Raw genomic sequence first — 13036 nt, forward strand, 5'->3', positions numbered from 1 at the left:
TTTCTCTGAGAACATCTGAGAGGTTTGCATGAAGCACTGATATCTGACATATGCAATTTTGAATAGGAGAGGAAAAAGAAAATGGCAAGGAGTTTTTAATTTTAGTGGTTTCAATTTTAATTTCCGTGCACTTTTTCAAAACTTGTCAGCTCAAATGCCCATCAACATCTTTTAGTCATCTGTAAGTCAGTATTCATATAAAATGTGCTTCAAATCCAAAGAATTTCAAATTTGCACTCCAAGCTTCTATGCCTAGATTTATGATTTCCTACACATATTAGATGAAAGGAAGGCCTTTTTTACTGTGGGAGTGCTGGAACACTGGAACAGGTTGCCCAGAGAAGTTGTGGGTGTCCCATCCCTGAAAGTATTCAAGGTCACCTTGGACGGGGCTTGGAGCAGCAACAAAGGAAAAGCTTGATGGTAGAGAAACAAAGTCGGACTATAGAAGAAACTCGGATTGAAGTATAGGATCAAGTTTTCTCTCAGCTCTTGGGGTAAATTCAAAGTTGTACAAAATGACATTTATCTGTGCTATTCACTACTGTAACAGAAAGTTTCATGAAAACTGTACAGAAGATAGTAAATTTTAAAAGAGATAAGAATTACAGCATAAAATCCATGGGATAGGTTACAACATGAGACACTCTCTAAGAGAAAATCTCTTTGTTTCAGCACTTCATCGGGGTAAGATTTCATGAAATGCCAAAGAAGGCGGCAAAATATCATTCGGGACATTATTTACTGGAATTCAGCCTGGCCATTAGTAGGAACTGCCTTTGAACATATCATGTAGATATACCACACACACTTTCCCTTCACTGAAAAATTACTGTTTACAACAAATAAGCAATTGACGATCAAAATTGATTGAAAGCATCTTAAACATGTCAAGTATTTCATTGTAGATGATCTGTGATCCAAATGCTTCTTCCACCTTCGAGAGGGACAGAAGAATTCTTCCATATCATGATGGTTTAAAATTGTATCAACCAATGTTTTCTGCTGAAAAGATATCATCTATTTTTTTCTATTTTTGGAAGAAAATATTCCTAGACATACAACAGGTGAGAACTAAGTAATTTTAAAGAAACAAATGAAATGAAAATATTCTGTAAATAGAATGAAATGAAAAGCTGTGTTTTAAATAGGAGCTAAATATTAAACAGAATTTTTGTACCAGGCATTTGAATTACTGCACCAGCTCTTTTGCCCATCAAGAGAGGCATTTAGCATTTCAGTCTTTTCCAAGGTGTTCATGATCTGCTATGCTGATCTCTGTGTGTGCCTAGGTGTGTGTGGAGGGGGGGGCATATGAAGGGGAGTGTGTATGTTTGCTTTACAATTGTTGTGGCAGATTCATGCCTCAGCTCCACATTTTGTTTTAAAAAGGTCACACCGAGTGGATATGAAGTTTACTATCAACAAGAGATCGATTCCCAAATCATCCATTTGACTCTCCCTTATAAATCATGTGCTTTGTTGCATATTTTATCAAATATACTTTCAAGCCAGATGGAGGAAGGAGGATGTGGGAATCCCTCCACCATCTTGCAACTTTTATGTAAGTAGGTTTTCAAGAAAATCATCATTTCTCTTTTAAATATGTCTGGAACAGGCATGATGGTAGTGTCAACCTGTTGGAGTTTTTGTTGCTGGAAGAAGTTGTACAAAAGGATTGGTTTTTACATTGACCAGTTACTGAATCAAGCGCAGGAATACATTGGAAATTTAGCTGGGGGTTCCTTTTCCCAGCAGACTACTTCTAGAACGAGCTTGTACACTGAAGCTGACTCTTTTGCTCTCTTTTTGTTTCTTTCCTATTTTCTTGGCTTCTTTGCCACTATCTAGACAATTTTGGAACTTTGTTCCCAACTAAAATGGTTTCAATAGTCTGATTGTGATCATACATTTTTACAAGGAATTTTTAAAATCTTTCCTCGAGTCCAGAAAGTCAAGGACTTAGATCTTTTTCTTCCCTTATTAATATTGCCATGAAATTGATAAATAAAGACCAACTCTTTATTTTTGTTTTTAACCCACGTAGATAATTCCCATCCATTAATCCATTTTGTGGACCAATAGCTGCCATTCTGATGGAAGCTGTCACTTCTTAACAATAGGCATTCTGTGACTATGTTGACTGCACTTTGGGTGAAGATCCTAACTGGTCTTAGATATACATAGGGAGAAATTTGCTCAGCCAGTGTCAGTCTTAAGCATGCGTATCAGAAGATCTTTCTAGAGCTGGGAATTTTCCCATGAAAGGGATTCAGTTAGGGAAGAGACACTTGTGCCAGAGTTTTACATTCTTCTTGAACACTGCTTAAGGAACTTAGATGCCATGTCCATTTGGATCTCTGTCTGCACAGAACTTTGTCATGCCAGTGCTTTGAAATGCATCTTGAAGAGAATTCACTAGCACAGAATGAAAGAGAGTGGAAGGGGTTGGTGGGGCTAACCAGGCCCAACCCCCCTGCCTAAACCAGGATACCTAGAGCCTCTTGCCCAGGATTCTATCTGGGTGTACTTTTAATGTCTTCAAAGATCCAGGCTCCACAATCTTTCTGGGCAGTCTGTGCCGTGGTTCAGTCACCCTGACAGTAAAGAAACATTTACTGATGTTCAAAGGCAATCTCCTGTATTTCAGTGTGTGCCCACTGCCTCTTGTCTTTTCCCTCAGCATCACTGAAAAGACACTGATTCCCTCCCCTTTGCACTATTGCTTCCATATGTATGTGTGATGCCATGTAGAGGTATGTCAAAAACCTCCCTGAAGCCCAGGCAGATAATATTCCCTTCATCTACCAGTCAAGTTGATTCATCAGAGGAGTTTAAAGTGATGTTCAGCATGAAATTCCCCTGAAAAATCATGCTAACTACATTATTTGGTCATCTGTCATGTGCCTGGCAAGGATTTCCAGGAAGAGCTGCTTCATCAACTTCCTGGGGATAAAAAAGAGGCTGGCTGGTTTGTACTATGGCGAGTCCTCTTAATTGCCTTTTTTGAAGATGGGTGTCATTTGCTAACATCCACTCTTTAGCTCCTCTTCTCATCTACACCTCGGCAAAAAGCTTTTCCACTATGTCTGGCTAGGAAAAACTGTGCCAGCACAGAAAACATCTCCCATCGTGTTCTAGAAGTTGCACGGATGTCTGCCAAGTGTTTGGCAGGAAGAAAAGAAAAGTTGTCCAAAACAGCTTCCAATCGAATGTTCCTGTGATTGGAAAAGTCAGGAGAGTGCAAAGGTACTGTTTTCTATCAGTTGGCAAGGTGCGCACACAATCCCAGTGTTGTACAGCTTGCTTCTTCACCTTCCCGAAGCTGCCGCTCTCGCCGGCTGCCGGAGCCCAAGAAGCGGCTTCTTCGCGCAAAGACGATTGTGCCGCTCACAGTGCTCTCCTTAGCGCGGCTTCTGCCGAAAGACGCCCGGCAGCGGCTCTTACCTCCGGAGAGCATCCTACCTTCGTCTTTAGCTCCTCTTCTCATCTACACCTCGGCAAAAAGCTTCTCCACTATGTCTGGCTAGGAAAAACTGTGCCAGCACAGAAAACATCTCCCATCGTGTTCTAGAAGTTGCACGGATGTCTGCCAAGTGTTTGGCAGGAAGAAAAGAAAAGTTGTCCAAAACAGCTTCCAATCGAATGTTCCTGTGATTGGAAAAGTCAGGAGAGTGCAAAGGTACTGTTTTCTATCAGTTGGCAAGGTGCGCACACAATCCCAGTGTTGTACAGCTTGCTTCTTCACCTTCCCGAAGCTGCCGCTCTCGCCGGCTGCCGGAGCCCAAGAAGCGGCTTCTTCGCGCAAAGACGATTGTGCCGCTCACAGTGCTCTCCTTAGCGCGGCTTCTGCCGAAAGACGCCCGGCAGCGGCTCTTACCTCCGGAGAGCATCCTACCTTCGTCTTTCGCGTCTTTTGTAGTCTACATCTTAGCAAAACGCTTCTCCACTATGTCTGGCTAGGAAAAACTGTGCCAGCACAGAAAACATCTCCCATCGTGTTCTAGAAGTTGCACGGATGTCTGCCAAGTGTTTGGCAGGAAGAAAAGAAAAGTTGTCCAAAACAGCTTCCAATCGAATGTTCCTGTGATTGGAAAAGTCAGGAGAGTGCAAAGGTACTGTTTTCTATCAGTTGGCAAGGTGCGCACACAATCCCAGTGTTGTACAGCTTGCTTCTTCACCTTCCCGAAGCTGCCGCTCTCGCCGGCTGCCGGAGCCCAAGAAGCGGCTTCTTCGCGCAAAGACGATTGTGCCGCTCACAGTGCTCTCCTTAGCGCGGCTTCTGCCGAAAGACGCCCGGCAGCGGCTCTTACCTCCGGAGAGCATCCTACCTTCGTCTTTAGCTCCTCTTCTCATCTACACCTCGGCAAAAAGCTTCTCCACTATGTCTGGCTAGGAAAAACTGTGCCAGCACAGAAAACATCTCCCATCGTGTTCTAGAAGTTGCACGGATGTCTGCCAAGTGTTTGGCAGGAAGAAAAGAAAAGTTGTCCAAAACAGCTTCCAATCGAATGTTCCTGTGATTGGAAAAGTCAGGAGAGTGCAAAGGTACTGTTTTCTATCAGTTGGCAAGGTGCGCACACAATCCCAGTGTTGTACAGCTTGCTTCTTCACCTTCCCGAAGCTGCCGCTCTCGCCGGCTGCCGGAGCCCAAGAAGCGGCTTCTTCGCGCAAAGACGATTGTGCCGCTCACAGTGCTCTCCTTAGCGCGGCTTCTGCCGAAAGACGCCCGGCAGCGGCTCTTACCTCCGGAGAGCATCCTACCTTCGTCTTTCGCGTCTTTTGTAGTCTACATCTTAGCAAAACGCTTCTCCACTATGTCTGGCTAGGAAAAACTGTGCCAGCACAGAAAACATCTCCCATCGTGTTCTAGAAGTTGCACGGATGTCTGCCAAGTGTTTGGCAGGAAGAAAAGAAAAGTTGTCCAAAACAGCTTCCAATCGAATGTTCCTGTGATTGGAAAAGTCAGGAGAGTGCAAAGGTACTGTTTTCTATCAGTTGGCAAGGTGCGCACACAATCCCAGTGTTGTACAGCTTGCTTCTTCACCTTCCCGAAGCTGCCGCTCTCGCCGGCTGCCGGAGCCCAAGAAGCGGCTTCTTCGCGCAAAGACGATTGTGCCGCTCACAGTGCTCTCCTTAGCGCGGCTTCTGCCGAAAGACGCCCGGCAGCGGCTCTTACCTCCGGAGAGCATCCTACCTTCGTCTTTCGCGTCTTATGTAGTCTACACCTCGGCAAAAAGCTTTTCCACTATGTCTGGCTAGGAAAAACTGTGCCAGCACAGAAAACATCTCCCATCGTGTTCTAGAAGTTGCACGGATGTCTGCCAAGTGTTTGGCAGGAAGAAAAGAAAAGTTGTCCAAAACAGCTTCCAATCGAATGTTCCTGTGATTGGAAAAGTCGGGAGAGTGCAAAGGTACTGTTTTCTATCAGTTGGCAAGGTGCGCACACAATCCCAGTGTTGTACAGCTTGCTTCTTCACCTTCCCGAAGCTGCCGCTCTCGCCGGCTGCCGGAGCCCAAGAAGCGGCTTCTTCGCGCAAAGACGATTGTGCCGCTCACAGGGCTCTCCTTAGCGCGGCTTCTGCCGAAAGACGCCCGGCAGCGGCTCTTACCTCCGGAGAGCATCCTACCTTCGTCTTTCGCGTCTTTTGTAGTCTACACCTCGGCAAAACGCTTTTCCACTATGTCTGGCTAGGAAAAACTGTGCCAGCACAGAAAACATCTCCCATCGTGTTCTAGAAGTTGCACGGATGTCTGCCAAGTGTTTGGCAGGAAGAAAAGAAAAGTTGTTCAAAACAGCTTCCAATCGAATGTTCATGTGATTGGAAAAGTCAGGAGAGTGCAAAGGTACTGTTTTCTATCAGTTGGCAAGGTGCGCACACAATCCCAGTGTTGTACAGCTTGCTTCTTCACCTTCCCGAAGCTGCCGCTCTCGCCGGCTGCCGGAGCCCAAGAAGCGGCTTCTTCGCGCAAAGACGATTGTGCCGCTCACAGTGCTCTCCTTAGCGCGGCTTCTGCCGAAAGACGCCCGGCAGCGGCTCTTACCTCCGGAGAGCATCCTACCTTCGTCTTTCGCGTCTTTTGTAGTCTACATCTTAGCAAAACGCTTTTCCACTATGTCTGGCTAGGAAAAACTGTGCCAGCACAGAAAACATCTCCCATCGTGTTCTAGAAGTTGCACGGATGTCTGCCAAGTGTTTGGCAGGAAGAAAAGAAAAGTTGTCCAAAACAGCTTCCAATCGAATGTTCCTGTGATTGGAAAAGTCAGGAGAGTGCAAAGGTACTGTTTTCTATCAGTTGGCAAGGTGCGCACACAATCCCAGTGTTGTACAGCTTGCTTCTTCACCTTCCCGAAGCTGCCGCTCTCGCCGGCTGCCGGAGCCCAAGAAGCGGCTTCTTCGCGCAAAGACGATTGTGCCGCTCACAGTGCTCTCCTTAGCGCGGCTTCTGCCGAAAGACGCCCGGCAGCGGCTCTTAGCTCCGGAGAGCATCCTACCTTCGTCTTTCGCGTCTTATGTAGTCTACACCTCGGCAAAAAGCTTTTCCACTATGTCTGGCTAGGAAAAACTGTGCCAGCACAGAAAACATCTCCCATCGTGTTCTAGAAGTTGCACGGATGTCTGCCAAGTGTTTGGCAGGAAGAAAAGAAAAGTTGTCCAAAACAGCTTCCAATCGAATGTTCCTGTGATTGGAAAAGTCAGGAGAGTGCAAAGGTACTGTTTTCTATCAGTTGGCAAGGTGCGCACACAATCCCAGTGTTGTACAGCTTGCTTCTTCACCTTCCCGAAGCTGCCGCTCTCGCCGGCTGCCGGAGCCCAAGAAGCGGCTTCTTCGCGCAAAGACGATTGTGCCGCTCACAGTGCTCTCCTTAGCGCGGCTTCTGCCGAAAGACGCCCGGCAGCGGCTCTTACCTCCGGAGAGCATCCTACCTTCGTCTTTCGCGTCTTTTGTAGTCTACATCTTAGCAAAACGCTTCTCCACTATGTCTGGCTAGGAAAAACTGTGCCAGCACAGAAAACATCTCCCATCGTGTTCTAGAAGTTGCACGGATGTCTGCCAAGTGTTTGGCAGGAAGAAAAGAAAAGTTGTCCAAAACAGCTTCCAATCGAATGTTCCTGTGATTGGAAAAGTCAGGAGAGTGCAAAGGTACTGTTTTCTATCAGTTGGCAAGGTGCGCACACAATCCCAGTGTTGTACAGCTTGCTTCTTCACCTTCCCGAAGCTGCCGCTCTCGCCGGCTGCCGGAGCCCAAGAAGCGGCTTCTTCGCGCAAAGACGATTGTGCCGCTCACAGTGCTCTCCTTAGCGCGGCTTCTGCCGAAAGACGCCCGGCAGCGGCTCTTACCTCCGGAGAGCATCCTACCTTCGTCTTTCGCGTCTTATGTAGTCTACACCTCGGCAAAAAGCTTTTCCACTATGTCTGGCTAGGAAAAACTGTGCCAGCACAGAAAACATCTCCCATCGTGTTCTAGAAGTTGCACGGATGTCTGCCAAGTGTTTGGCAGGAAGAAAAGAAAAGTTGTCCAAAACAGCTTCCAATCGAATGTTCCTGTGATTGGAAAAGTCGGGAGAGTGCAAAGGTACTGTTTTCTATCAGTTGGCAAGGTGCGCACACAATCCCAGTGTTGTACAGCTTGCTTCTTCACCTTCCCGAAGCTGCCGCTCTCGCCGGCTGCCGGAGCCCAAGAAGCGGCTTCTTCGCGCAAAGACGATTGTGCCGCTCACAGGGCTCTCCTTAGCGCGGCTTCTGCCGAAAGACGCCCGGCAGCGGCTCTTACCTCCGGAGAGCATCCTACCTTCGTCTTTCGCGTCTTTTGTAGTCTACACCTCGGCAAAACGCTTTTCCACTATGTCTGGCTAGGAAAAACTGTGCCAGCACAGAAAACATCTCCCATCGTGTTCTAGAAGTTGCACGGATGTCTGCCAAGTGTTTGGCAGGAAGAAAAGAAAAGTTGTTCAAAACAGCTTCCAATCGAATGTTCATGTGATTGGAAAAGTCAGGAGAGTGCAAAGGTACTGTTTTCTATCAGTTGGCAAGGTGCGCACACAATCCCAGTGTTGTACAGCTTGCTTCTTCACCTTCCCGAAGCTGCCGCTCTCGCCGGCTGCCGGAGCCCAAGAAGCGGCTTCTTCGCGCAAAGACGATTGTGCCGCTCACAGTGCTCTCCTTAGCGCGGCTTCTGCCGAAAGACGCCCGGCAGCGGCTCTTACCTCCGGAGAGCATCCTACCTTCGTCTTTCGCGTCTTTTGTAGTCTACATCTTAGCAAAACGCTTTTCCACTATGTCTGGCTAGGAAAAACTGTGCCAGCACAGAAAACATCTCCCATCGTGTTCTAGAAGTTGCACGGATGTCTGCCAAGTGTTTGGCAGGAAGAAAAGAAAAGTTGTCCAAAACAGCTTCCAATCGAATGTTCCTGTGATTGGAAAAGTCAGGAGAGTGCAAAGGTACTGTTTTCTATCAGTTGGCAAGGTGCGCACACAATCCCAGTGTTGTACAGCTTGCTTCTTCACCTTCCCGAAGCTGCCGCTCTCGCCGGCTGCCGGAGCCCAAGAAGCGGCTTCTTCGCGCAAAGACGATTGTGCCGCTCACAGTGCTCTCCTTAGCGCGGCTTCTGCCGAAAGACGCCCGGCAGCGGCTCTTAGCTCCGGAGAGCATCCTACCTTCGTCTTTCGCGTCTTATGTAGTCTACACCTCGGCAAAAAGCTTTTCCACTATGTCTGGCTAGGAAAAACTGTGCCAGCACAGAAAACATCTCCCATCGTGTTCTAGAAGTTGCACGGATGTCTGCCAAGTGTTTGGCAGGAAGAAAAGAAAAGTTGTCCAAAACAGCTTCCAATCGAATGTTCCTGTGATTGGAAAAGTCAGGAGAGTGCAAAGGTACTGTTTTCTATCAGTTGGCAAGGTGCGCACACAATCCCAGTGTTGTACAGCTTGCTTCTTCACCTTCCCGAAGCTGCCGCTCTCGCCGGCTGCCGGAGCCCAAGAAGCGGCTTCTTCGCGCAAAGACGATTGTGCCGCTCACAGTGCTCTCCTTAGCGCGGCTTCTGCCGAAAGACGCCCGGCAGCGGCTCTTACCTCCGGAGAGCATCCTACCTTCGTCTTTCGCGTCTTTTGTAGTCTACATCTTAGCAAAACGCTTTTCCACTATGTCTGGCTAGGAAAAACTGTGCCAGCACAGAAAACATCTCCCATCGTGTTCTAGAAGTTGCACGGATGTCTGCCAAGTGTTTGGCAGGAAGAAAAGAAAAGTTGTCCAAAACAGCTTCCAATCGAATGTTCCTGTGATTGGAAAAGTCAGGAGAGTGCAAAGGTACTGTTTTCTATCAGTTGGCAAGGTGCGCACACAATCCCAGTGTTGTACAGCTTGCTTCTTCACCTTCCCGAAGCTGCCGCTCTCGCCGGCTGCCGGAGCCCAAGAAGCGGCTTCTTCGCGCAAAGACGATTGTGCCGCTCACAGGGCTCTCCTTAGCGCGGCTTCTGCCGAAAGACGCCCGGCAGCGGCTCTTACCTCCGGAGAGCATCCTACCTTCGTCTTTCGCGTCTTTTGTAGTCTACACCTCGGCAAAACGCTTTTCCACTATGTCTGGCTAGGAAAAACTGTGCCAGCACAGAAAACATCTCCCATCGTGTTCTAGAAGTTGCACGGATGTCTGCCAAGTGTTTGGCAGGAAGAAAAGAAAAGTTGTTCAAAACAGCTTCCAATCGAATGTTCATGTGATTGGAAAAGTCAGGAGAGTGCAAAGGTACTGTTTTCTATCAGTTGGCAAGGTGCGCACACAATCCCAGTGTCGTACAGCTTGCTTCTTCACCTTCCCGAAGCTGCCGCTCTCGCCGGCTGCCGGAGCCCAAGAAGCGGCTTCTTCGCGCAAAGACGATTGTGCCGCTCACAGTGCTCTCCTTAGCGCGGCTTCTGCCGAAAGACGCCCGGCAGCGGCTCTTACCTCCGGAGAGCATCCTACCTTCGTCTTTCGCGTCTTTTGTAGTCTACATCTTAGCAAAACGCTTTTCCACTATGTCTGGCTAGGAAAAACTGTGCCAGCACAGAAAACATCTCCCATCGTGTTCTAGAAGTTGCACGGATGTCTGCCAAGTGTTTGGCAGGAAGAAAAGAAAAGTTGTCCAAAACAGCTTCCAATCGAATGTTCCTGTGATTGGAAAAGTCAGGAGAGTGCAAAGGTACTGTTTTCTATCAGTTGGCAAGGCGCGCACACAATCCCAGTGTTGTACAGCTTGCTTCTTCACCTTCCCGAAGCTGCCGCTCTCGCCGGCTGCCGGAGCCCAAGAAGCGGCTTCTTCGCGCAAAGACGATTGTGCCGCTCACAGTGCTCTCCTTAGCGCGGCTTCTGCCGAAAGACGCCCGGCAGCGGCTCTTACCTCCGGAGAGCATCCTACCTTCGTCTTTCGCGTCTTATGTAGTCTACACCTCGGCAAAAAGCTTTTCCACTATGTCTGGCTAGGAAAAACTGTGCCAGCACAGAAAACATCTCCCATCGTGTTCTAGAAGTTGCACGGATGTCTGCCAAGTGTTTGGCAGGAAGAAAAGAAAAGTTGTCCAAAACAGCTTCCAATCGAATGTTCCTGTGATTGGAAAAGTCAGGAGAGTGCAAAGGTACTGTTTTCTATCAGTTGGCAAGGTGCGCACACAATCCCAGTGTTGTACAGCTTGCTTCTTCACCTTCCCGAAGCTGCCGCTCTCGCCGGCTGCCGGAGCCCAAGAAGCGGCTTCTTCGCGCAAAGACGATTGTGCCGCTCACAGTGCTCTCCTTAGCGCGGCTTCTGCCGAAAGACGCCCGGCAGCGGCTCTTACCTCCGGAGAGCATCCTACCTTCGTCTTTCGCGTCTTTTGTAGTCTACATCTTAGCAAAACGCTTTTCCACTATGTCTGGCTAGGAAAAACTGTGCCAGCACAGAAAACATCTCCCATCGTGTTCTAGAAGTTGCACGGATGTCTGCCAAGTGTTTGGCAGGAAGAAAAGAAAAGTTGTCCAAAACAGCTTCCAATCGAATGTTCCTGTGATTGGAAAAGTCAGGAGAGTGCAAAGGTACTGTTTTCTATCAGTTGGCAAGGTGCGCACACAATCCCAGTGTTGTACAGCTTGCTTCTTCACCTTCCCGAAGCTGCCGCTCTCGCCGGCTGCCGGAGCCCAAGAAGCGGCTTCTTCGCGCAAAGACGATTGTGCCGCTCACAGTGCTCTCCTTAGCGCGGCTTCTGCCGAAAGACGCCCGGCAGCGGCTCTTACCTCCGGAGAGCATCCTACCTTCGTCTTTCGCGTCTTTTGTAGTCTACATCTTAGCAAAACGCTTTTCCACTATGTCTGGCTAGGAAAAACTGTGCCAGCACAGAAAACATCTCCCATCGTGTTCTAGAAGTTGCACGGATGTCTGCCAAGTGTTTGGCAGGAAGAAAAGAAAAGTTGTCCAAAACAGCTTCCAATCGAATGTTCCTGTGATTGGAAAAGTCAGGAGAGTGCAAAGGTACTGTTTTCTATCAGTTGGCAAGGTGCGCACACAATCCCAGTGTTGTACAGCTTGCTTCTTCACCTTCCCGAAGCTGCCGCTCTCGCCGGCTGCCGGAGCCCAAGAAGCGGCTTCTTCGCGCAAAGACGATTGTGCCGCTCACAGTGCTCTCCTTAGCGCGGCTTCTGCCGAAAGACGCCCGGCAGCGGCTCTTACCTCCGGAGAGCATCCTACCTTCGTCTTTCGCGTCTTATGTAGTCTACACCTCGGCAAAAAGCTTTTCCACTATGTCTGGCTAGGAAAAACTGTGCCAGCACAGAAAACATCTCCCATCGTGTTCTAGAAGTTGCACGGATGTCTGCCAAGTGTTTGGCAGGAAGAAAAGAAAAGTTGTCCAAAACAGCTTCCAATCGAATGTTCCTGTGATTGGAAAAGTCAGGAGAGTGCAAAGGTACTGTTTTCTATCAGTTGGCAAGGTGCGCACACAATCCCAGTGTTGTACAGCTTGCTTCTTCACCTTCCCGAAGCTGCCGCTCTCGCCGGCTGCCGGAGCCCAAGAAGCGGCTTCTTCGCGCAAAGACGATTGTGCCGCTCACAGTGCTCTCCTTAGCGCGGCTTCTGCCGAAAGACGCCCGGCAGCGGCTCTTACCTCCGGAGAGCATCCTACCTTCGTCTTTCGCGTCTTTTGTAGTCTACATCTTAGCAAAACGCTTTTCCACTATGTCTGGCTAGGAAAAACTGTGCCAGCACAGAAAACATCTCCCATCGTGTTCTAGAAGTTGCACGGATGTCTGCCAAGTGTTTGGCAGGAAGAAAAGAAAAGTTGTCCAAAACAGCTTCCAATCGAATGTTCCTGTGATTGGAAAAGTCAGGAGAGTGCAAAGGTACTGTTTTCTATCAGTTGGCAAGGTGCGCACACAATCCCAGTGTTGTACAGCTTGCTTCTTCACCTTCCCGAAGCTGCCGCTCTCGCCGGCTGCCGGAGCCCAAGAAGCGGCTTCTTCGCGCAAAGACGATTGTGCCGCTCACAGGGCTCTCCTTAGCGCGGCTTCTGCCGAAAGACGCCCGGCAGCGGCTCTTACCTCCGGAGAGCATCCTACCTTCGTCTTTCGCGTCTTTTGTAGTCTACACCTCGGCAAAACGCTTTTCCACTATGTCTGGCTAGGAAAAACTGTGCCAGCACAGAAAACATCTCCCATCGTGTTCTAGAAGTTGCACGGATGTCTGCCAAGTGTTTGGCAGGAAGAAAAGAAAAGTTGTTCAAAACAGCTTCCAATCGAATGTTCATGTGATTGGAAAAGTCAGGAGAGTGCAAAGGTACTGTTTTCTATCAGTTGGCAAGGTGCGCACACAATCCCAGTGTCGTACAGCTTGCTTCTTCACCTTCCCGAAGCTGCCGCTCTCGCCGGCTGCCGGAGCCCAAGAAGCGGCTTCTTCGCGCAAAGACGATTGTGCCGCTCACAGTGCTCTCCTTAGCGCGGCTTCTGCCGAAAGACGCCCGGCAGCGGCTCTTACCTCCGGAGAGCATCCTACCTTCGTCTTTCGCGTCTTTTGTAGTCTACATCTTAGCAAAACGCT

The sequence above is a fragment of the Melospiza melodia genome, chromosome 2 (assembly GCF_035770615.1).
Source record: "Melospiza melodia melodia isolate bMelMel2 chromosome 2, bMelMel2.pri, whole genome shotgun sequence".
Taxonomy (NCBI): Eukaryota; Metazoa; Chordata; class Aves; order Passeriformes; family Passerellidae; genus Melospiza; species Melospiza melodia.